The sequence below is a fragment of the Chiloscyllium plagiosum genome, unplaced genomic scaffold (genome assembly GCF_037043375.1).
Source record: "Chiloscyllium plagiosum isolate Xiang-an unplaced genomic scaffold, Cpla_swu_hap1 HiC_scaffold_37, whole genome shotgun sequence".
NCBI classification, from domain to species: domain Eukaryota; kingdom Metazoa; phylum Chordata; class Chondrichthyes; order Orectolobiformes; family Hemiscylliidae; genus Chiloscyllium; species Chiloscyllium plagiosum.
In genome coordinates this window covers 51,802,264-51,826,670 of record NW_028270175.1, presented here as the reverse complement: position 1 = coordinate 51,826,670, position 24,407 = coordinate 51,802,264, and positions in this window count along the sequence as shown.

The window sequence follows — 24,407 nt, the reverse complement described above, 5'->3', positions numbered from 1 at the left end:
TCATCAAGCTCACTCCCTGGGAATATAACCCTCTTTTACCCACTTACCCAAAAATCTCCACCGTCATGCACACACCCCCGCACATCCACTCAGAGTTATCTCCATGGCCCCACCATTATCTCCACTGCATCCCCACTCACCTGCACACTCTCCACCATTAGGCTCACTCCCCAAACTATCCACTGTCGCACACAATCCCCTGCACACTTCACCACTGTCACATTCACTCCCCAGCAACTCCCCACTGTCAATGTCACGTTCACAATGCCACACACTCCTTCAAAGTAACACTCACTCATCCAAAGTCACACTCACTCATCCGAACACTACACCACTGTCACACTCACACCCAGCACAGCCACAGCCAAACCCATTTCTCCACCCACTCCTGCCGTGGCAATCAGTTGTGCACACAATTCCCCACCCTCACGCTCATTCTCCTGTACACTCTCCCACTGTCATCTTCTACTTCCCCTTACACTCCCTAACTGTCATATTCACTCCAATGCACACTCTCCCACCAGCCACTCAATCGCTTTGACTCTCCTTTTCCTTCACACTTGGTCCCCTGCATATGATCCCAATGCCCCAATCACACCCCAGCACACTGCCTCATCATCACACTCACTCCCCCGCACACTCCTTCACCATCATGCATTCACCCACGTACAATCTGCCACTATGATATTCAACCCACGCACACTCCCGTTGCAGTACAGATACTCTCCTGTACCCTATCCCACTGTCATGTTCACTCCCCGACACTGTCCATCAGCAATGTGCACACTCCCCTGCACATTCCCCCAACGCCACATTCACACCCCCGCGCACTCTGCCACGATCAGAATTACACTCGCGCAATTTGTCCCGCCATCACACACAGTACCTGCACCTTCCCCTACCGTCACGATCTTTCCCCCGCACACTCCCCCACCTTCATGATCACTCCCCCGAACACTCGTCCACCATCACCTTACGCTCCCGCTCACTCTCTCACCATGATACACAGTACACCGTACCATCACCCACGATCATGCTCACTTCCACACACACTCACCCACCAGCACAATCAAGCTGTGTCCACCCCCTTTCTATCGCAGTCGCTCCCCGCCACACTCACTACCCTGAACACTCCCCCAACATCGCCCTCACTGAGCCGCACACACTCACAGTCGTTCTCACTCCCCCACAAACTCTCCTTCCGTATATTCAACCCCGCCACACTCCTGCACCATCAAGCTCATTCACACAACATCATGCTCAGATCCCCACACAGTGTCCGACCATCACGCTCCCCCCAGTGTCACACTCCACCACCGTCATCCTCAGTTTCGTGCACACATTGGCACCATCACGCTCAGTCCCCATGCAAACTAGCCCACCGTCACACTAACACATTGCTCCACCATTAAACTCACTACCCCACACGCTCCACCGCCTTCAAATGCAAACCACGGTACTCTCCTTTGCCGTCACGCTGAATTGCCCAACAACACGCATACCATATCACTCAGCCCCCCCTACACTCTCCCAACCATTATGCTCCCTCCCCAGCACACTCCCCCGCAAAAGCTTCCCTGTATACTGCCCCACTGTAATTCCCATTCCTCCGTACATTATCCCCCATCATGCTCACTTACCCACACACTTTTCAATTCCACGCAGTATCCCCAGCTTACGTCCCCACTGTTGCACTCACTCCCCAGCACTTTTGTCCACGTTTACATTCACAAAAAAACGAACATTTCCCCACAGTCATGCTAACTCACATGAACACAACTAACTGCCACACTCATACCTGGCATTCTTTACCATTCCAAGAGCCATTAGCCCACAATGCTCCCCTGCCATTCTCAATTGCCCGCACAATTCGCCAATGTCACACTCACTCTCCTGTACACAACCTTACCATCACTTCCATTTCACCACACTCTCTCCCACTCTCCCACACACTCCCCAACCGTCACACCCACTCCCCTGTACACTCCACCACTGTCATCCCCACTTTCCTGCACACTCCCCCACAGTCATTTTCACTCCCACTCATTCTCACCCACTGTTCGCTCCCTTTCCATCACAATCGCTACGCCACTACAACTGTCACACCCACACTCACTCCTTCACCGTAAAGCACACACCCCCACCGTAACGTTCACTCTCATACACTCCTCCACTGTCACACTTCTGGTATGACATGCATACCCCCTGCACACTCCGCCAAAATCATGCTCCCTCCCCCACACACTCCCCCATCATCACACACAGTACACTGCACCCTGCCCAACTGTCATACTCTTTCCCCTGCACATTCCCCCACTGTCATGCTCACTTCTCTGCACACACTCCTTCCATCACACTAATGCCCAAGTACACTCTCGCCACCACGGTATCACCCACCCTCCCCCATCTTCACGCTCTTTCCCCACGCAGTCCACCGCCATCAAATTCACTGCCCATATCCTCCCCAAATTCATGCTCACTTCCCACAGATTATCTCAGTATAATGTTCACACCCCAACACATTCCATCACTGTCAGCCTCACGCGCCCACATATTCCCTCAGCAGCATGCTCACTTTAATATTCACTCCCCACGCACAGCCGCACTGTTACGTTCACTCCCTGCACACTCCTAAATGCTCAGTCGTCTATCTATTCGTTCAGCATCAGAAACGCTCCCCAAAACACTCCCCCACCGTGACATTCAATTCCAAACATACTCCACCTCTGTCACCCTCACTTTCCCATGCACACACTGTCACGCTCACTCCCTCACTCATTGTCCGACTAACACACTCACTCTGCCACACACTTCACCACCGTCAAATGCCCTGCAAATCCCCTGCAAACTCGCTCGTCATCACACGCACTAGCCCATCCACTTTCCCTTCATCATGCTCAGTTGAGTGCGTGCTGCCTCATGCTCACTCACCTGCGCACTTCCCCACGACAATGATTACAACACAAGAAGCATTCTTCCCGTCATGGTCACTGATCTGCACACTCCCATATGTCATTCCTACATTCCTGCACACTCCCACACCATCATCCCCAGCACGTATCCCCACTGTCATCCCCAATCCCTGCACACTCTCCACCGCCATGCTTACTTGTCCACAAACTTACCCACAGTAATCAACACGTCCCTCACACACTCTCCAACTCTCTCGCTCATTCCAGTACATTCTCACCAAGTGTAAGACCCACATTCTTGCACACTCGCCCACCTTTACGTTCTTCACTCACCACTCCCCTATTGTTAACCCTATGTCCTTGCACATTCCTACACCATCATGCTCACTTCTTGGCATTCTCCAGTGATGTCATATGCAATCCCACACCGACTGCCCCACTGTCAGAATCACACTACGCACATTCACCCAGTCTAACGACAATGTTTCAGCGCACTGACCACCTACATGCTCAGTCAGCTGCACATGCACCCACTCACTCTCCCGCACCCTCCCACACTGCACAGTCAACCCTTGTTTCATCCCACACCGTCAGGCTCCCTACCCCACCATTGCACACACTCCCCTGCAGACTCCGCCAATGTCACTCCCCACAATCTCCCACTCTGTCACGATCACTCAGCCACACATTTCCCAAATGTCAGCTCTACTTTGCACGCACACTCCCTGACTGCCACGCTTACTCCGAGGAGAAAGTGAGGACTGCAGATGCTGAAGATCAGAGCTGAAAATATATTGCTGGAAAACGCAGCAGGTCATGCAGCATCAAAGGATTCCTGAAGAAGGGCTCATGCCCAAATCGTCGATTCTCCTGCTCGTTGGATGCTGCCTGACCTGCGGCGATTTTCCAGCAACACATTTTCAGCTGCCACTTTTACTCCCCCACACTCTCCCCCATCATCATGTTCACTCCCCCTCCCATCCTGCCACCATTATGCTGAAATCACCACACTCTCCTCCACCATCAAACTCATGTCCCCACACAGCCTCCCACCATCACACTCAGTACCTCATACTCTCCCCACTCATCATGCCCTTTACCCCATGCATTCTACCACCTTCAGCCTCACACACTCGCAGACACCACCACCATCATACTCACGCGTCTGCATACTATCCCACACACACAGTATCCCGCACCCTCTGACACCATCACACTCCTTCACCCACACACTCCCCACTCTAACGTTCTCGTCTCTGCGCAGTCACCATCACGATCTTTAACACACACTCCTCCATTCACAGCCTCCACGTCAAACTCACTCATCACACACTCCCTCACCATCTGTGATCAGTACCGCACGCACCACCCCACCATCAAGCTCACGGCCCCACTCAGTCCACCACAGTGATGGCGTATCTCCCGCACACTCCCGGATCATCACACTCACTCCCCAACACAAACTTCTACTGTAATCCCCTCTCCCTGCACAGTCTCCCCTGTCATGGGCACTCCCCAGAACATTCACCCACATTCATCTCCATGCCCCGCAGTCTCCCACTGTCACACCCCTCCCCTTCCCATTCCCCGACCATTATGCTCAAGCCCCCACATTCTCCTCCACCAGCACACTCAGTATACCGTACCCTCCCCGCCAGTCTTCCGCATTCCACTGCAGAATCCACCACAGTCACATTACATCCACGCTCCTGCAATCTGTCATGCTCACTCTGCCGCACACAGGCCCAGCATGACGCTCACGACACCACACATTCACCCAGTGCAATACCCAGATAGCTGCGCCATTCTCCCAATTTCTTGCTCACTCCCTCGCACACGGGCCCACCTTCACCCTCACTCCCTCGTGACTCTGTCACTGTCAACACAATTCCCATGTGCAATCCCAAACTGTCACACTCAGGTCCCTACACTCTCCTATACTGTCAGACTCGAACCCCGCATACAAACCACTGTCAATCTCACTCTCCCGCAGACTCCCCACCATCACGTTCATTTCCCACACACTGTCCCACCTTCAGCTCACTCCCCCCACAGCCACACCGTAAAACTCACTCCACTACACATTCTCACAACATCATTCGCACTACGGCACACACTCCACCACCACCACACTCAACTCATGCACATTCCCTTTCCATCACACACGCTCCCCCTCACTATCCCACCGTCTCACTCACGCCCCGTCTCCAACCAATAGACTAACTCCTACACACACTGTCATGTCATCACGCTTACTCCTGCAAAATCCTCACCATCACTCTCACTTACCCGCATATCCCCCCACCCTCATGGTCCGTACAACCACACTCCTGCACCATCACACTCACTCTCAAACACCATGCTCACTCCCCCATCCTCTCACCTATTTTATTTCCCACCCACCTGTACACTGGCCCATCATCATGTTCACTCATCCGCACAATCTCCCACCATCACAAACACTCACGGGTACACTCTATCACCGTCATGCACACTCCCCTGCACAATGCATCACCAGTCACTTGCTCTCTCCCGCTCACTCCTCCACAGCTATACTCACTTTCCTGCAAAATCTCCCAGCCTCACACTCTCTCCCCTGCTCAGTCCCCCACCATCACACTTACTCCTCAGCACGCTGCCCACGTTCATACTGACGCTCCCGCACACTCCCCAACACTCACACTCACTCCGCCGCACTCTCCCCACCATCATGCACACTTCCCCACACATTCTCCCCCAATGTCAAGCTACTCCCCCTTAATGTCATCAACTCTCCTACAGTAAGGCTCACTCCTGTGCACAATAGCCCATCGTCACGCTTACTCGCCACACACCTCCCCACTGTCATGCAGCCTGCCCCACACTTTCCGACTGAAATACTCACACGACTGAACACTCCCCATCTTAACAATAATCTCCTTCCCACTTCTAGACTGCCACACTCAGTCCTCCGCTCACTCCCCTACCATCACATTTACTCCTTCTTACAGTGCACTGTCACACCCATACCCCTGTAACTTCCCCACCGACAGGCACCCCACCCCACACACTCTGCCCACCATCTCCTTTACTCCCAAGTACATCATCCACTCTCCCAATATCACACTCACACTCCCACACTGCGGAACCTCCTTCAGTCCACATGCTTTAACCTATCTTCATAACCTCCTTCCGTCCCCATGACCATCGCTATCTGTGCAACCTCCTTTGGTCTCCATGATCCTCACTATCTCTGTGCCATCCTTCTGTCCCCACAGCCATCCCTATCTCCATGAGCACCACCAATCCCCATGACCGCCCTATATCTATAACCTCCTTTAGTTCCCACTGCCCTGTCTATCTCCATAATCTCCTTTAATCCCCAGAAAATTCTCTATCTATGTAAACGCCTTCAGTCTGCACAGCCTCCCTGTCTCCATAACCTTTTTCAGACCCCACAGCCCTCCCTGTCTGCGTAATCTCCTACAGTCCCCACGACCCTCCCTATCGCCTTTTCATACTCTCGCCGCCACCACCCTTCCTTTCCCTACGACCTCTTTCAGTCCCCACAAACATCCCTATCTGTGGAACTTCCTTCAGTCACTCTGACCCTCCCTGTCTGAGTAATCTCCATCAGTCACCATGGCCCTCCCAATCTCCAAAGCATCCTTAAGTTTGTGGGCGGCACGGTGGCACAGTGGTTAGCACTGCTGCCTCACAGCGCCAGAGACCCGGGTTCAATTCCCGACTCAGGCGACTGACTGTGTGGAGTTTGCACGTTCTCCCCGTGTCTGCGTGGGTTTTCTCCGGGTGCTCCGGTTTCCTCCCACAGTCCAAAGATGTGCAGGGTCAGGTGAATTGGCCATACTAAATTGCCCGTAGTGTTAGGTAAGGGGTAAATGTAGGGGTATGGGTGGGTTGCGCTTCGGCGGGTCGGTGTGGACTTGTTGGGCCGAAGGGCCTGTTTCCACACTGTAATCTAATCTAATCTAATGTAATCTAATCTAATCTAATCTTCCCAAAGCCCTCCCTATCTCTATAACCTCCTTCAAACACTATACCCTCCTTATCTGTGCAACCTATTTCAGTCCCCAAATCCTTTCCTATCTATGCAATCTCATTCAGTATCCTTGACCAATGGAGTGCCACAAGGATCGGTGCTGAGTCCACAAACTTTCGTCATTTATATAAGTGTTTTGGATGTGAACGTAAGAGGTACAGTTAGCAAGTTTGCAGATGACACCAAAATTTGTTTTGTAGGGAAGAAGGTTAACTCGGATTAAAAATGCATCTTGATCAAATTGGCTAATGGGGTGAGAAATGGCGGATTAATTTCAATTCAGATAAATGCGAGGTGCCGCGTTACGGCAAGTTAAATCTTTGCAAAAATTTTAAACATAATGGTAAGTTCCTTGGGAGTGTTGCCGAACAAAGACACTGTGGATGCACGTTAATGTTTCCTTGAAAGTAGAGTCGCAGGTAGATTGTATAGCGAAGAAGACGTTTGGTATGCTTTCCTTTATTTGTCAGAGTATTGAGTACAGGAGTTGCCGGGGGGGTGGGGGGGGGGGGGGCATGTTGCAGCTGTCCAGGATTTTGGTCAGTCCACTTTTGCAATATTGCCTGAAGTTCTGTTCGCCTTACTATCGGAAGCATGTTGTGAAACTTGAAAAGGTTCAGAAAAATCTTACAACGATATTGCCAGGGTTGGAGGATTTTAACTGTTAAGAGAGGTTAAATAGGCTGAAGCTGTTGTCCCTGGAGCTTCGGAGGCTGCAGGGTGACCTTACAGAGGTTTATAAAACAACGAGTGGCACAGGTAATATAAATGGACAAAGTCTCTTCCCCGGGTTAGTGAAATCCAGAACTAGAGGGCATTGGTTTCGGGTGAGGGGGGTAAAGATATAAAAAGAAAACCCCGGGGTGCATGTTTCACGCACAGAAAGGTAGGTGTATGGAATGCGCTGCCAGACGAAGTGGTGGAGACTAGTACAATCGCAACATTTAAAAGACATTTGAATAGGAATATGAAGAGGAAGGATTTGAGGGGATTATGGGCCATGCGTCTGCAGGTGTGAGTCGTTTGGTCTGGAATAGCTGGTCTGCGTGGACAAGTTGGACAAAAAGTGTCTGTTTCATTCCGTACACCTCCATGACTCTATGACTCTATGGCACTGCCTATCTCCATAACCCCCTTCATTGTCCACAGCACTTCCTATCTGTGTAACCTCCTTCAGTACCCACAACACTTTTTCTGTGTGTAATCTCTTTCAGTTCCTATGCCCTTCCCTATCTCCATATCCTTCAAACCTCATGACCCTTACTATCTCTGTAACCTCCTTCAGTCAACACAGTCTTCCCTATCTCTGTAATCTCCTTTTGTCCCATGACCCTCCCTATCGGTGGAACCTCCTTCATGTCGCCACAGACCTCCATATCAGAATTACCTCCCCTTATCTACAGAGCCTTCTCTAACTCCATCACCACCTTCAGCCCCCGAAGTCCTTCCTAACTGTGTAGTATCCTTTCTCCCCCACAAACTTCCCTATCTGTGTAACCTCCTTCAGTCTCCATCACCAGCCCTATCTCGATAACCTCCTACAGTGGCTGCAGTGCTCCTTATCTCCATAGCCTCCTTCAATCCACACAGCATTCCTGATCTCCATAACTACGTTCGGCACTCACAGCCTTCACTACTTCTACAACCCCCTTCAGTCCTTACAATCCTCCCTGCCTGTGTAACTTCCTTCAATCCCCAAAATCCTCCCTGTCTGTGTACCTTATTCCATCCCTACAACTCTCCCTGTCTGTTTAAACTCTTTTAGTCCCCACGTCCCTCCCTATCTCCATGATCTCTGTCACCACAACTGTAGCTATTCCTTTAGCCTCCTCAGTCCCCTCCTACCTCCTATTCCCATAAATTCCTTCTTCTCCCACGATACTCCCTATAACCATAATATTTACAGTCCCCACAACATTCCGTATGTGTAACCTCCTTCAGCCCCACAACCCTCCGTCTCTGTTTAACCTACACAACCTCTGACAGTGCTCCTGATCACTGTAACCTCCTCCTTCAAACTTTTGAACACTCAATAGACAATAGAGAATAGGTACAGGAGTAGGCCATTCGGCACTTCGAAGCAGTACCACCATTCTTGATGTTCATGGCTGATCATCCACAATCAGTATCCTGATCCTACCTTATCCCCATAAGCCTAGATTCCACTGTCTTTAAGGGCTCTATTCATCTCTTTCTTGAAAACATCTAGAGACTTGGCCTCCACTGACGTCTGAGGCAGTGTAGTCCATATATCCACCACTCGCTGGGGAAATAAGTTTCTTCTCAACTATGTTCTAAATGGCCTACCACTTATTTTTAAACTATGTCCTCTGGTTCTGGACTCATCCATCAGCAGAAACATGGTTCCTGCCTCCAGAGTGTCCAATCGCCTAATGACTTTATACATCTCAATCAGATCTCCTCTAATCCTTTTAAACTCAAATGTATTCAGGCTCAGTCACTCCAATCTTTCAACATATGGTACTCCCGCCATTGTGGAATCTACGTGAACCTGTGCTGTGCTCCCTCAAAAGCCGGAATGTACTTCATCAAATGTGCAGAGCAAAACTGCACATAATACTCCAGGTGCGGTCTCCCCAGGGCCCTGTACAGTTGCAGAAGAACCCCTTTGCCCCTACACTCAATTCCACTTGTTATGAAGGCCAGTATGCCAGAGCGGTCTTCACTGCATCCACCATTTATATGAAACCTGCCTGAATACATCCAATTCACCCGATATTTGTAAATTCTCATGGTTACTCAGCCCTCCTTATCTCTGTAACATAATTTCCTACAGTGTCTAAAGTACTCCCTCTCTTTCCATGGTCCTCCAAACACTCGAACTCTTCTCTCTTTGTAACATTATCCTGCAACTTTAAACCTCTTAATTAGTAAAACTTCTTCAGGCGCTGCACTTTCTTAATTTCTATTACATTCCCCTGCTCTTCGAAACCACCCTATCTGCATGATCCATGCTGTTTCTTCATCCCTCCCTCTCTCAAATTCCCACCAGCCTGCATAGTCCTCCTTACATCTGGAAACATTTTCCAGTCCTTTGAGCTCCCTATTTTACTGCAAACACGTTCAGCCCCTGCCTGATTTGCCATTTACCCAGCTTATCCCAGTCCCTCCAATGTATGTCAGTGTCAGAAATCCTCTCGCGCTCTCAACTCCAAGTATGTACAAGTGGATCTTTCAATCCATAAACGTCTCCTATCCGACAACCACCTGTACCTCTCGTAACTCTTTCTGACGCAATAAGCTTCCAATTCCTTCACACCAGTAACATTTTATCTGACGACGGTCCCTAAAAAACTTCCCTCTCTCTGTGAACCCCTCCACTGTCTCCATAAACTCTTGCTGCCCCTCAGATTCTCCCCATTAGCTCATCCAGTCTCTTCATCCATCTATTTACCTTCAGATAGTTCGGCAGCTTTTGTACCCAATCTATGTAAAGTCTACTCTTCCATTCAATCCTCCCTATCGAGGGTACATCATCCAGTTTGTGTGATACTGCCGATAACTTAAACTGTGGCTGACCTGTAAAGTCTGCCAGTCTCCATAGCCTTCCTGTCAACGTAACTTCCAGAACTTACAAAAAGTTTCTTATATTTGCAACGAAATCAGTCCCTACATTCCTCCATATCTCTCTTAATTTCTCTAGTCTTCTCTCTTAAAGACACTCGTTGTTTGTGCCCCTCACTGCTGCTTCTCCCTACACTCATCCTTATATCTCAAATCTAATCCAGCCTGCTCTGCCTCTGTAATTTCCTCCAATCCCAAAAGCTCTTTCTTCCACTATCACTCCCGACTGCTTGTATCTTCGCGTAACTCTGTAACATCCTCGAGCCCTTGAACGCCCCCCTATCTCTGTCAGCTCTTTCCATCGTACTATCTCCACGATCACTGAAACACTCCCGGGATTTGCAACAAAGCAAATGGATTGACAGCATTAACTGAAGTCAGCAGATATGATCGAACTGTCATTACAAAGATGGGGCTGCACAATAACCATGAATGAGTTGTCGGGATTCAGCACGACAGGCAAAACGAAGAGCAAGATCCAGTAACGTTGCGAAAAAAGGATGTGGTCAGTAAATCATGAGATAGCCACGTGGATTGGAAGAACAAAGTTCGCATTCTATTTGGATGGAGCTGAGACAAGCAAGCAGCGGCAGCATCCGTTACAGGCAGTAAACATTGATGGCAAAGTAAATATGTTCACCGTCAGGAAATTGAATGTATTTGTCGCAAGGGTATTACAGCTACTGTATGCAACAGTAGTCGCCATTCCGACTGGATAACTCATGAGCATCAGGGAAGTCATGGATAGAGTTCCGGAATGCGTAAGAGATGGTTTTCTTTAATAGCATGTCAAGGGGCCATCGAGTGAAGGACTTATTCCAGACCAAATATTGTGTAATCATAAATGTCTAATAAGCTCATTCCAAAAAGCTTTGTGAGCGTAATATTCCTAATCTCGTATTGCGTTTCAATCTGAGTAAGCAAAGACTATCAGACGGAGAAGTGGAATTAGGCCATTTGGCCCATTGGTATTTCCATCATTCAGTGAAATCATGGCTGATCCGACATCCCCTAACTCGAAATTCCTGCCTTTCCCACATAAGCCTTGTTTCCCCGATAAACTAAATCTGACATTTTATTTTAAAAAAAACCTTAATGACATAGCCTCGTCAACGTCTGCAGAAAGACAATCCACATAACCACTTCCCTGTGAGTGAAGAAATTATTCCTCACCTCAATCGTGAATGGGTGAGACTTTGCTGGGATTTTATCCGCCCTTGTTACAGTTTCTAACATACGCGAAACCAAAGGAAGTGGCAAAGAAATTTTTGGTTGAAGACAAGAAAATTGGTGGAGTTGTGTAGATTGAGGAAACATATCAAAGGTTACGTCAGGAAAGGGATCAGCTGGGAGGGGATTCACTCGGTCGTCCAACCTGCTGAGATACAAGCAGTTTCACAGTGCATAGAGATATTTTAAATGCCCAGCCTGCGGGATGTGTTATACGACCTCTGGGAAAACTGAATTGTCGTCAAATGTTCACACTGAGGATGATACCTTTCAAATGCTAAGACTGTTGGAAATGCTTTAGCAATTATATGGAATTATGTCCCATCAATGTATTCAAACAGAGGTAAGATTTTTTATGTGCTCTGACTGAGCACATTCCTGAAGAAGGGCTTATGCCCGAAACGTCGATTCTCCTGCTTCTTGGATGCTGCCTGACCTGCTGCACGTTTCCAGCAACGCATTTTTCAGCTCTGATCTGCAGTGCTCACTTTCTCCTGAGGTCATCACTGTACAAGCTTCTGCTGAATGATTCATCATCAACGTATTCACATTGGGAAAAGGCCTTTCAAATATCCAGCCTGAAGGAAGTGCGATTCAATTTGTGTGGAACTGATGTTCCATCAACATGTTCACTTTTTAGGTGCTTTGATTTTGGGAGTGGGTTCAGCGATCAACACAATGATCAGAACAAGAACAATCAACTGCTCCATTTGATAAAAAAAAAACTGATTCACCATCACTGCTGAGACAGTAACGAATTCACATATGTCAGCAATAATTGGACTTTGCTGTTCATCTCATTCAGGCCGAAAGGAGAAATTTTAAATTCTGGATAAAATTCAAATAAATTGGCTTTGTGCTAAACACAGTGTGGCTTGTCATTCTAAGGATGTGATCTCAGTGTACTTGAAGATCCAGCAGGTCTCTTCAACATGTCTGTCAGAATTCGTTGATGAGGTTGATGAGCAAGTTAGACAAAGGAGAGCCAGTTGATGTGACTAGTTTGTATTCCCAGAAGTTGTTTGGCAATGTAGAGAATAGGAAGCTGCTAAAACAGAGTCCATGGTTTCAAGGGCACTGTTCTGGCATGGACTGAAGTTTGGCTGACGGGCAGAAGGCAGGCAATAACTGAGTAATTTTCATTATGGCAGCCGATGAATAGTAAAGTTCAGCAGCTGTTTATGTTGGAACTACAACTATTCACGTTACGGATGAATACTCTGGTCAAAGGAACAGAGGACATTGTTGATATATTTGCGGATGACACAATCATAGGTGGACAGTTGGACCATATTGAGAAATGAAAAGGCTGGAGAATGACTTAGACACACTAGGAACGTGGGTAAAGAATTAGCAGATGGAATATTATGTTGGAAATTGTGAGTTCATCCATGTTTTTCTGAAAAGTAGAGGCATAGACTGTTTTCTGAAACAGGTAAGGCTTCAGAAATCTGAAGAGTAAAAGCACTTGGGAGATCTAATTTAGGATTGATTTATGGTTAACATGCAGGTTCAGTTGGTGGTGAGGAACGCAAATGCAATTTAGGCATTCATTTCAAAAGAGGAAACAAGAGCCAAGATGTACTGCTGAGGTTATAAAAATCCCTGGTCAGACTGCGTTGGAATACAAGGAACAGTTTTGCATCCCATTTCAAAGGAAATATGTGCTGGAGATGACCAGAGGAGTTTTACATTTGTAGTTAGGTGGTTAGTCACTGTTGTCTTGCAGCCTCAGTGACCTTGGTTCAAATCCAGCCAGGGGCAACTGTCCGTGGGAGTGTACACACTCTTCCCGTGTCTGCCTGTGTTTCCTCCCGTCGTCTAAACATGCGCAGGTTAGATGGATTGGCCGTGCTTCATTGTCAAGAATGTCTCGGAATGGCTAGTTTAGGTGTGTTAGCCATTGGAAGTGCAGAGGTAGAGTGATAGGGCAGGGGGTTGAGTTTGCGTGGGATGCTTTTCATCAGATTATTGAGGAATTGTTGGGCTAAATGGCCTGTTCACACATTGTTCAAACATTCCAAAGAACAAGGCAGGGTGCCTCAGTGGTTAGCACAGAATTTTCACAGCGCTATGTGTCCGGGTTCTATTCGAACCTCAGGCGATTGTGTGTGAGGGTTTCCTCGGATGCTCCGGTTTCCTCCCAGAGTTCAAAGATATGCAGCTTAGAAAAAATGGCTATACTAAACTGCCCACAGTGTTCAGGAATATGAAGGCTAGCACCGTTTCTCATTTTTACTGATTCCCTTCATATATTCTCTAATTTAAATGTGGTCTGCTCCAATTTTTTAATTAATTGGTATTCCACCCCAATTTTCTAATGTAATGGCACTGCGCAGCAAATCTCCCATTCACTGATGCTCACAAATCCGTCCTCTTTTTGATGCCCTGACACTAATTCACACATGTATTGATGCCCTAGCCATTTTGGTTTTCCGACTTTAATGTACTCTAATGTTCCCATTTAGTTAAGTTCCACTGGGCACACGCTCTTCCAGTTCGTATTTCTGTCTACCAAAAATCCTCTCATAGTTCTCCCATTTACAGCTAAACTACAAGTTCTACCATTTAGTTGCAAAACTGCTCCAAATCACTCATTTAGTGCTACATTGCACCAATTCTCTCATTTAGTATTTTCCTGCAGGATTTCCCCATTTTGTCTTGTCCTGTCATAGTTCTCCCATTAACCGGTACACTACACCAGTTCTACCATTTAATGCAAAACTGTCCGAAATCTCCCATTTTGCACTACATTGCACTAATTCTCCCACTTGGTATTTTCCTGCTGACTTCTCCCAGTCAGTCTTGTCCTGTCATAGTTCTTCCAATTGCAGCCAGACTACCACCAGTTTTACCATGCAGTACAAAAATTCCCTAAATCTCCCATTTCTTGCTAACCTGCACCAGTTCTCTCATTTAGTGCGCCATTGCTTCAGTTCTCCCATATAGCACAACACTGCCACAAATCTGCCACTTCGTGCTATGTTGCACAAATTGTCCTATTCAGTGTGAAATTGAACAATTCTTCCATTTAGCCAACACTGTTGAAATTCTCCCACTTCGTTCCACCCTGCATAAATTCTCCGATTCAATTTTACATTGCATTTAGTACTGCACTGCACGAATACTCCCATTTCGTGCTGCAATGTCCCAATACTCCCACTTAGCGCGACACTGCACAATTTATTCTATTTATTTTGGCTACACTGCAACAAATCTCCCATGTAGTGTTTTACAGCACCAATGGTCCCAAACAGATTTAGATTAGATTAGATTACTTGCTTGCAGTGTGGAACTAGTCCCTTCGGCCCAGCAAGTCCACACCGACCCGCCGAAGCGCAACCCACCCAGACCCATTCCCCTACATTTACCCCTGCACCTCACGCTATGGGCAATTTAGCATGGCCAATCCACCTAACCTGCATATTTTTGGAGTGTGGGAGGAAACGGGAGTACCCGGAGGAAACCCATGCAGACACGGGGAGAATGTGCAAACTCCACACAGTCAGTCATGGAGTTCTAATCTAATCTAGTAATCAATTAGTGCTACACTGCACCAATTCTCCAATTTCGTGGATATTTCCCATTGTTGGATTCCTTGAAACACATAAACGTGGGTTAATCCCCAGGAACTAATCAGGTATACCGTAGAACTCTATGGGAATCGAGGGGAATGATTGATGGGCACATTCCTAAGATATTTGTATCATTGGTAGTCATTAGTGTTGTCCTGGATGACTCGAGGTTGTCTAACGTGGTGCCACTATTTCAGAAAGGTGGTAAGGAGAAACTAGGGAACTATAGGCGGCACGGTGGCACAGTGGTTAGTACAGCTGCCTCACAGCGCCTGAGACCCGGGTTCAATTCCCGCCTCAGGCGACTGACTGTGTGGAGGTTGCACGTTCTTCCCGAGTCTGTGTGGGTTTCCTCCGGGTGCTCCGGTTTCCTCCCACAGTCACAAAGATGTGCAGGTCAGGTGAATTGGACATGCTAAATTGCCCGTAGTGTGAGGTAAGGGATAAATGTAGGGGTATGGGTGGGTTGCGCTTCGGTGGGTCGGTGTGGACTTGTTGGGCCGAAGGGCCTGTTTCCACGCTGCAATCTAATCTAATCTAATCTAATCTAATCTAATCTAATATGCAGTTAAGCCTGACATCGATGGTGGGCAAAGTGTTGGAGGGAATCCTGAGGAATTGGATGTAGATGCATTTGGAAAGGCAAATACAGATTAAGGATAGTCAACATGTATTTGTTCTTGGGAAATCAATACCTTGGATGAGATTTTGAAGAATTAACGAAGTGGATTGATGAGGGCAGAGCGGTCGCTGTGATCTGTATGGATTTCAGTAAGGCCTTTGACAAGTTTCCTCGTGTTCGACTCGTTAATATGTTTAGATCTCATGGAATATAGATACAGAACATCCAAAGGGTGATGGTGGAGGGTTGTATTTCAGTTTATAAGTGTCGTGATCCTCAAGGATCGGTGCGAGACCCACTGCTTTTCGTCAGTTATATAAATTATTTGGATGTGAACATGGGAGGGGTCGTCATGAAGTTTGCAGATGAGATTATATTGGAGTTGATGAGGGCAGCAATGAATGTTACTTCTGAGTGCAAAAGGATATTGATCAAACGAGACAATAGGCTGAGAAGTGAAACATTGAGATTAATTTCAACATTTTGGAAAAGCAAACCAGAGCAGGTCTTATACTCTTAATGATGCATTCCTCGGTATTGTGACTGAACGAAGAGACCGTGGACTGCAAATTCATAGTTTATTGAAAGTGGAGTCTCATGTAGAAAGGACAGTGAAGAAGGCGTTCAGTATGCTTTCTTTTATAGTCAGACCTTTGAGTATCGCAGTTGGGAGGCAATGTTGCGGCTGTATGTGGTGTAAAATTCCAAGCAGTGGAATGTGGTGAAACGGTTAAAAATTATGTCCCAATACATGTGTGAATCTAACCGGAATGGAGGTGTTGCTCCAAGCAGTGGAATGTGGTGTAAAATTCCAAGCAGTGGAATGTGGTGAAACGGTTAAAAATTATGTCCCAATACATGTGTGAATCTAACCGGAATGGAGGTGTTGCTTAGTCCCGTGTGAATCTTCTTATCTGTATGTAACCAGAATGGAATGTGTTTTTTAGCCTTGCTCTGCTGTTCACATGAATGTTTATATCTGGAAAAGAATAAAAAGCTGGAAAAGTCTCCAGTTCGGTGAGTCTGCTCCGGGGTTACGTTTAACCGCCGAGCGTGGGTTGTTGGCAACCGCTCTACAAGAACTGACGGCTCCCAGTTTTTGTAACATGTAGAGTGAGCATAAACCAGACCCGTTGTGCGACACTGCGGGGAATAAAATGCCCATATTCTAGCAGTCTCGCCTCTTGGTCGTTTGTTCTGTGTCAGACTACTCTCCTACGAACCTGACCTTGAGAATTTTTTAAAACATTTGGCGTAGTCGAGCAGGGTCAATCGCAATTGAGGAGAGATTTTGATACAGAACAATGTTTTGGAAAACGACTAAGAAACCAGAAGAACAAACTGTGGAGGTCCCGACCGTCCCGGGATGGCATGGATGTGGGCATGTACGTGGCAGTTTGTTTGAGAAAGGATCCCAGTCCTGCCGAAGAACCCCTTGCCTGGGGTACAGCGGAGGATGTGGGCATGTCCAAAAGGCTGAAGCGGAGTTAACAGAATTGAATGGGATTGAACTGAACTGAACTGAGTGGAACTGAAGTGAATCAAATTGAACGGAACAAAATGGAACTGAGCTAAATTGAATTGAAATGGACGGAACTGAATTGAACACAATTGAATTGAACTGAACAGACCTGAACTGAGCTGAATTGAACTACACTGAATTGACTGAACTGAAATTAACTGAAACGAATTGCATAATGTAACACATGTATTGGGCCAAGCAGTGGAATGTGGTGTAAAATTCCAAGCAGTGGAATGTGGTGAAACGGTTAAAAATTATGTCCCAATACATGTGTGAATCTAACCGGAATGGAGGTGTTGCTCCAAGCAGTGGAATGTGGTGTAAAATTCCAAGCAGTGGAATGTGGTGAAACGGTTAAAAATTATGTCCCAATACATGTGTGAATCTAACCGGAATGGAGGTGTTGCTTAGTCCCGTGTGAATCTTCTTATCTGTATGTAACCAGAATGGAATGTGTTTTTTAGCCTTGCTCTGCTGTTCACATGAATGTTTATATCTGGAAAAGAATAAAAAGCTGGAAAAGTCTCCAGTTCGGTGAGTCTGCTCCGGGGTTACGTTTAACCGCCGAGCGTGGGTTGTTGGCAACCGCTCTACAAGAACTGACGGCTCCCAGTTTTTGTAACATGTAGAGTGAGCATAAACCAGACCCGTTGTGCGACACTGCGGGGAATAAAATGCCCATATTCTAGCAGTCTCGCCTCTTGGTCGTTTGTTCTGTGTCAGACTACTCTCCTACGAACCTGACCTTGAGAATTTTTTAAAACACTGTACAAGACATTGTTTACGCCACTTTTGGAATATTTCGTGCAATTATTCTCTCCTTCCTTGTGGAAGAATGTTGGGAAACTTGAAAGGTTTCCAAAAAGACTTTCAAGAATCTTGCCAGAGTTGGAGGATATGAGCTACAGCGAGATGCTGAATAGGCTGGGGTTCTTTTCCCTGCATCGTCGGATGCTGAGGGGTGACCTTATAGAGAGGTACAAAATCATGAAGGGCATGGACAGGATAAATAGTGAAAGTATTTTACTTGCAGTGGGGAAGTACAGACCTCAAGAGCTTAGGTTTAGGTTGAGAATAGAAAGGTTGAGAAGGGACCTGAGGGGCAGTTTTTAAGCGCAGAGGGCAATGTGTGTTTGGAATGAGCTGCCAGATGAAGTGATGGGTAGCTGGTAATTACAACATTTAAACGTCATCTGGAGGTTATATGAATACGAAACATTTAAAGGGATATCGGCCAAGTGCTGGCAAAAGAGAGAGGATTAGGTGAGGTTTTCTTGTCGGCATTGACGGGTTGGACCGAAGTGTCTGGTTACGTGCTGTACATGTGTATGAATGTATGGTTTGAAATCTTCTGATTGAACCAAATTGAACGAAGAGACTGCTTAGACAGAGGGAGCTGTGAGTTTGTAAAAAAGCACATGTGTAAAATTTTGCATCTTACCTCTCACTCTTGCAGGTGTCATTTACCCAAATAAAAGGCATAGCACATCCCTGAAACATCGTTCCGAAGTGAAAGTGACAGCAAAACCTCATGTCAGATCCAAAGTAGCCAGAAAGAAGATTTTGATTAATCGGCATACACAGATAACTAACGAATTCGCGATTTATAATCCAGGGATTTGAGCTTTAATTAAGCAACATGAGCCTGAAGTGATTTGAAGATGAAATATTCTAATCCAGAGTAAGACATTCCACTGGTGCACCAGAAGCCAAAACCTACAATCTCGCTGCTGTGCAGGATTCAGGGAAGTGATCGTACTGCAATGATTTTAAAAGAAAAACGACAACAGAGGCCAAAAGCTTATGCCTGTTGTGTCTCAATTGTTCTTCTGATGTCTCTGAACAACGGCCCCTTCTTTCTGTCTGCCTGTCATACCGACGTTCGCTACTTCTTTGTCTCGCCCTTTCCCTTCCTTCTCCATACGTTGGGATCTGAACTTCCAGTGATTCCAGAGTGCATGTCACAGTGTGGATCCGGAACTCAGACAACAAGAAATCATGGATCTGTGAGGGGTTTGAAGAAAATGGACTCGGATCCATTCCCATTTTTCGGTTATTGTCCAGTGAAGTCAGCGAGGAGGACACAATATCTATCCTGAAGAAGGGCTTATGCCCGAAACGTCGATCTTCCTGTTCCCTGGATGCTGCCTGACCTGCTGCGCTTTTCCAGCAACACATTTTCAGCTCTGATCTCCAGCATCTGCAGACCTCACTTTCTCCACAATATCTCTCCGAGATCACCAAGAAAAAGCGTCATGAACAACATAAATAAACATATAGCATCATAATTGTTGATTCATCTGAAGCCAGACCCGGAAGTGCCTGTGAACATAATGTACAAATGTAAAGTTCTGGAGATAGAATAACATTCCATTGACTGATTCTATCCCACATGATTTGCGACGAATTCATATTCACAGAAATTGCTGGAAAATCTCAGCAGGTCTGGCAGAACCTGGGAAAAGAAATCAAAGTTAATGTTTCGGGAGGGAAGCCCCTTACTCTGAACTGATGGTAGCTGGGAATACCATCAGTTTATGTGCAGAAGACAGAGTTGGGGTGGAGGATGGAGCCGAAGGTGTGGAGTTAACAATACTTGGGGACAGAACCCAAAGAAAAAGAAAACACAATTAAGCTTAAAAAAAGTTGTGACAAGGACCTAGTTGGGAGAGTGAATAGCTGTTAATGGGGATTGTTAGTGGCTTACAGTGGGTTGTGTATAATAGCGGGATGTGTGATATCAAGGCCTGTTGTATGCATTTGGGTAAAAGGGCGTCGGAGATTTCAAGCCTGAAAATTATTGAATTAAACATTGAATCCAGAGGGCTGCAGTGTCACCAAGAGGAAAATGAGGTATTGTTCTTCCCAGTCATGCTGAGCTTCACTTGAATGCTGCAGCAAGCCTGAAAAAGAGATGTTAGCCAGAGAACAGAGTGGTCTGTGATAGTGGAAGACAACTGAAAGCTTTTCTGACGAGTGATGTGTTCTGCAAAGCGATCTTCCAGTGTAGTTTGTGTACTAAAGTGTAAATACCACAGGCCCAATGGTGACAAGATTGTCCTGCACTTTCTTATTGACTCTGCACTTCCACCGTGGTATCATCGGATGTCATGGTGCGGCTGGAAGCCCCAGGGACCTTTCTGAGGGTCAGGCAGGCCTGTACCAGGAAGCATTTGGATTGGACGCAGTCTCCAAATTAAAATCCTCGATGCATTCCTCCATTCTTTCTATTTACATTTCAAGACCCGTCAAACCGTTGTCTCGCAGGTATGTTTGGGACCATGTATTCCAACTGTTAGCTAATTATTCCTGTGGGCAGTTGGTTAAAGTTTGCTGGTAGTGAGAAATAAAGTCAGCAAGATTTGTAACCATTGCCTTTGAGCCCAGAGCCTGAACAAATCAACCAATACTTAAAGACATGAAGGTGCTGTAAAACCACATCCCTGATTACAGCAGAGAAAGATTCAATTCGGGGCGGGCTGATTTTGTTTATAAAGAGAGATTGAAGTGAATAAGGAAACGGCAAGAGGCTGCAGAATTATATTGTATGTATTCACACACAGGGCTCTTTCCTGGTGACATGGATGTGCTTCCAGTGGGGCGATGGAGGAAAGACTGCCCATGTCTCACCATAAAGTAAGTTCCAGCCTGTATTTGAATATCAATACTTATAGAGACAGTCAACATTTCAGTAACTGGATATTTAATTCGCAAACATCCGGCTCTGGGTAATATTACAGATTTTTTTATATATATATATATACATCTCAGATTCTGTGGTGCCTTTCGGCGTTCGGCTGCACATCAAGATCTTTGTGAGTTGAAATGGGATTTAATCTGAGAATGAGCATCACACCACCCGGGAGATGTATTCGGAAGCACTTTAATAGATATTGTCAGATGTTTGGAAAATTCTTGCAATAGTGGATTCAAGATCATTTGTTCAAATAAAAACTGAGAGAGCTATTTAAGATACGAAGAGCCATGTGCCAAACGGATTTTGGTCTCAGAACAATTTTAATTTCTGAGATTGGTGGAACAGGTTCGAGGGGCTTAATGGCCTACTCCCGTTCCTGTGTTCTGACAATCTTTAGTGGTTCCTTAATGCACATTTTCGGCCTGTCACTGGGATATTGTTTGCAAGAAAATAGTCTCCATTATTCGCTGTTCTGGGAATATCTCGAACATAAATACTCAGACATTTGATTCTAATATTGTTATAAATACAACAGCAACACAATTTATGGACTGCATTCCTGCACTTGAATGATTAGAAACTGGATATTCTTAGTTTCAAAGAACCCTGCTAGTGGTTTGCATTCGTTAACTTCATATGGAAGGGCAAAGAAAAAACAGAAAAGTAGCAAAATTGCAGTCCATATGCTCCAATCCTTTTCTGTCAGTGAGAAACAAAAATGCAGCTTTACTCGTGGCCTACTGTAAATCCATGGGATATAAGATTGTGCAAGCCGGTGCAAACCTCCCATTACACCAAGCGCAAGTCAGGAAATTGGTGGGAGATATGTCCTCACCATAAAACTTATGAGCGGCTTTTACAAAGGCGTGGAACCAGTAACCCATCAAGGTCACTCACCAACTCCCTTATTGTTATAAACTGCTTATTTCCTTTACGTTATTTAATGACTAATCTTTGCAAATCTGAACGTGACCGCTGGGGATAGGCGTTAGGAAGCGACTTAGGTTCTGTTGTTTGGCTGTTAGGCTTCTCATTCAGTTTTGTCGATATTGAAGTGAATCTGTTTTCAAAGTAAAGACACGGAACATACGAACAACATTAAGTCCAGGCAGAGATGCTTATCAGCCCGATATCATTGCTGAGCAAGAAGCAAACTGGAAACTCAATGATTTCATTGATTCTATGTAGAAAACATGAGTGCCTTGGTCCTCTGGTGATCAATTTAATTCAGTGTATGGCTTTTAAGCAGTTACATGGCCTTGATACGAAATGCAGATGCAGCCTGACTGTGAGCCCAGTTACCTCACGAAATAGAGTATGAGACTTTTACAATCAGTTCGTGTGTTTGACACCCTTAACAGACAATGTTCCTTTGAAACTTTGCTTTTTGAGCTGAATGTTGGCTCATCATTCCAAGTCAGTTTAATCTCTTTAGAAGTGCGTTTGTCTTCTTTTGCGATGGTTAATGTGCCAGTTGCTGGTTTGCAAGCAAAAACTGGAAGTGAATGGGAGGCAAGTTTGTAGCTGTGGCTTAACATTCATTGACCACTGACTCTTCAAATTCTGTTCCTGTCCCAAGAACAATAAATGGTTTAATCACAGAAATATTGTGGCCAAATGCTAAGGGAATCAAACCAACCTGTCCATACCGAAGAACACTGAAATTGAAGGAACTGCTTCATCTCTGCTCTTACTCCAGAATGTGATAAGTAAGTGTTCACGTGTGCAGTCACAGGAGCTCAGGCCAGAGGACAGAAAATGTCAGGGATTTCAAAAGATGGTGAAGGTCTGCACACCATAGTCAGAGAGAAGCTACAAACCCTTACCCCACGGACTTGGAGGCTCGAAGGGAATACAATATCAATGTTATTTAATACCTCGTGAAAAATCAAAGATGCCCGAAGAACAACCCAAGTGTAGTCACAAACAGCTTTCATAACTGTTGCTCTGAGACTAAGAGGAGGAAAGCGAAGGTGATAATGATCTTCACCATTAAGATCCACGATCCTTATCGTGACTGTAAGAAGGATGCTCTTGACTTAGTTGAGAAAATGCGTTACATTTGTGTCAATTCATTCTGAATGCAGTCTATTCTCTGCAAACATCAAGTAATCACGTGTTTAAGGGGTAACCTGCGAAGTTTGGAAACAATTTACTTTACGTTTGTGTAACTGGCTAACGTTTTCTTTCACAGGCTGTTCATTGGGGCACTCACTCACTCTGTCACTCACTCTATGTCTATGTGTTGGGACTTTCCTAGTAGGGAGGCATGGTGACTCATTGATGAGAACTGCTACCTTAAAGTGTTCGGTGCCTGCGTTCAAATGCAACCTTGGGCGACTGTCTGAGAAGTTTGAACAATCTGCATGGCTATGTGCTGTTTTCCTCCCACAGTCCAGAGATGTTTAGGTTAAGTGGATTGGCAACGCTAAATTACCCACAGTATTCAGTGATGCATGGGGTAGCCTTGAAAAATGCTGTGAAATTCGGTAAGTCTCGGAGGCAACAGCTGAAAATGTGTTGCTGGAAAAGCGCAGCAGGTCAGGCAGCATCCAAGGAACAGAAGGGATTCTGCCCGATACGTCGATTCTCCTCTTCCTTGGATGCTGCCTGCCCTGCTCCGCTTTTCCAGCAACACATTTTCAGCTCTGATCTCCAGCATCAGCAGTCATCACTTTCTCCTCATGTCTAGGAGACACGCTGGCTCAGCGGGGGTGGCACGGTGAGTCTTGATTAACACTTCGGCATCAGAGCACGAGGTCCCAGGTTCGATTTCAGCATTGGGCGACTGACTTGTGAAGTTTACTTTTTCTCCCCGTGTCTGTGTGAGTTTCCTCCCACAGTCCAAATAAGCGCAGGTCAGGTGAATTGGCCATGGTAAACTGCCCATAGTGTTACATGCATTCATCAGATTGGTTGGGTTGCTCTTCAGAGAGTCGGCGTGAACTTGTTGGGCTGAAAGACCTGTTTTCACACTGTAGGGAATCCAGTCTATCTCATCTAATCGAATGATCGTGAGAGAATTGGTGTGGACAAGTTGGTCCGAATGACCTGTTTCCACACTGAAGAGATTCGATAGCACTGAACACATTGAAAGGTAAAATCCAGTATTGATGAATCAAGTGACTCTCTCAGATCTCAGAATGACTCATGATTTAATTTTCAGACAAGCAAATTCGCTCTTTGTAATCTACTTGAAAAAAGGATTTATAATGTTCAAGTGTG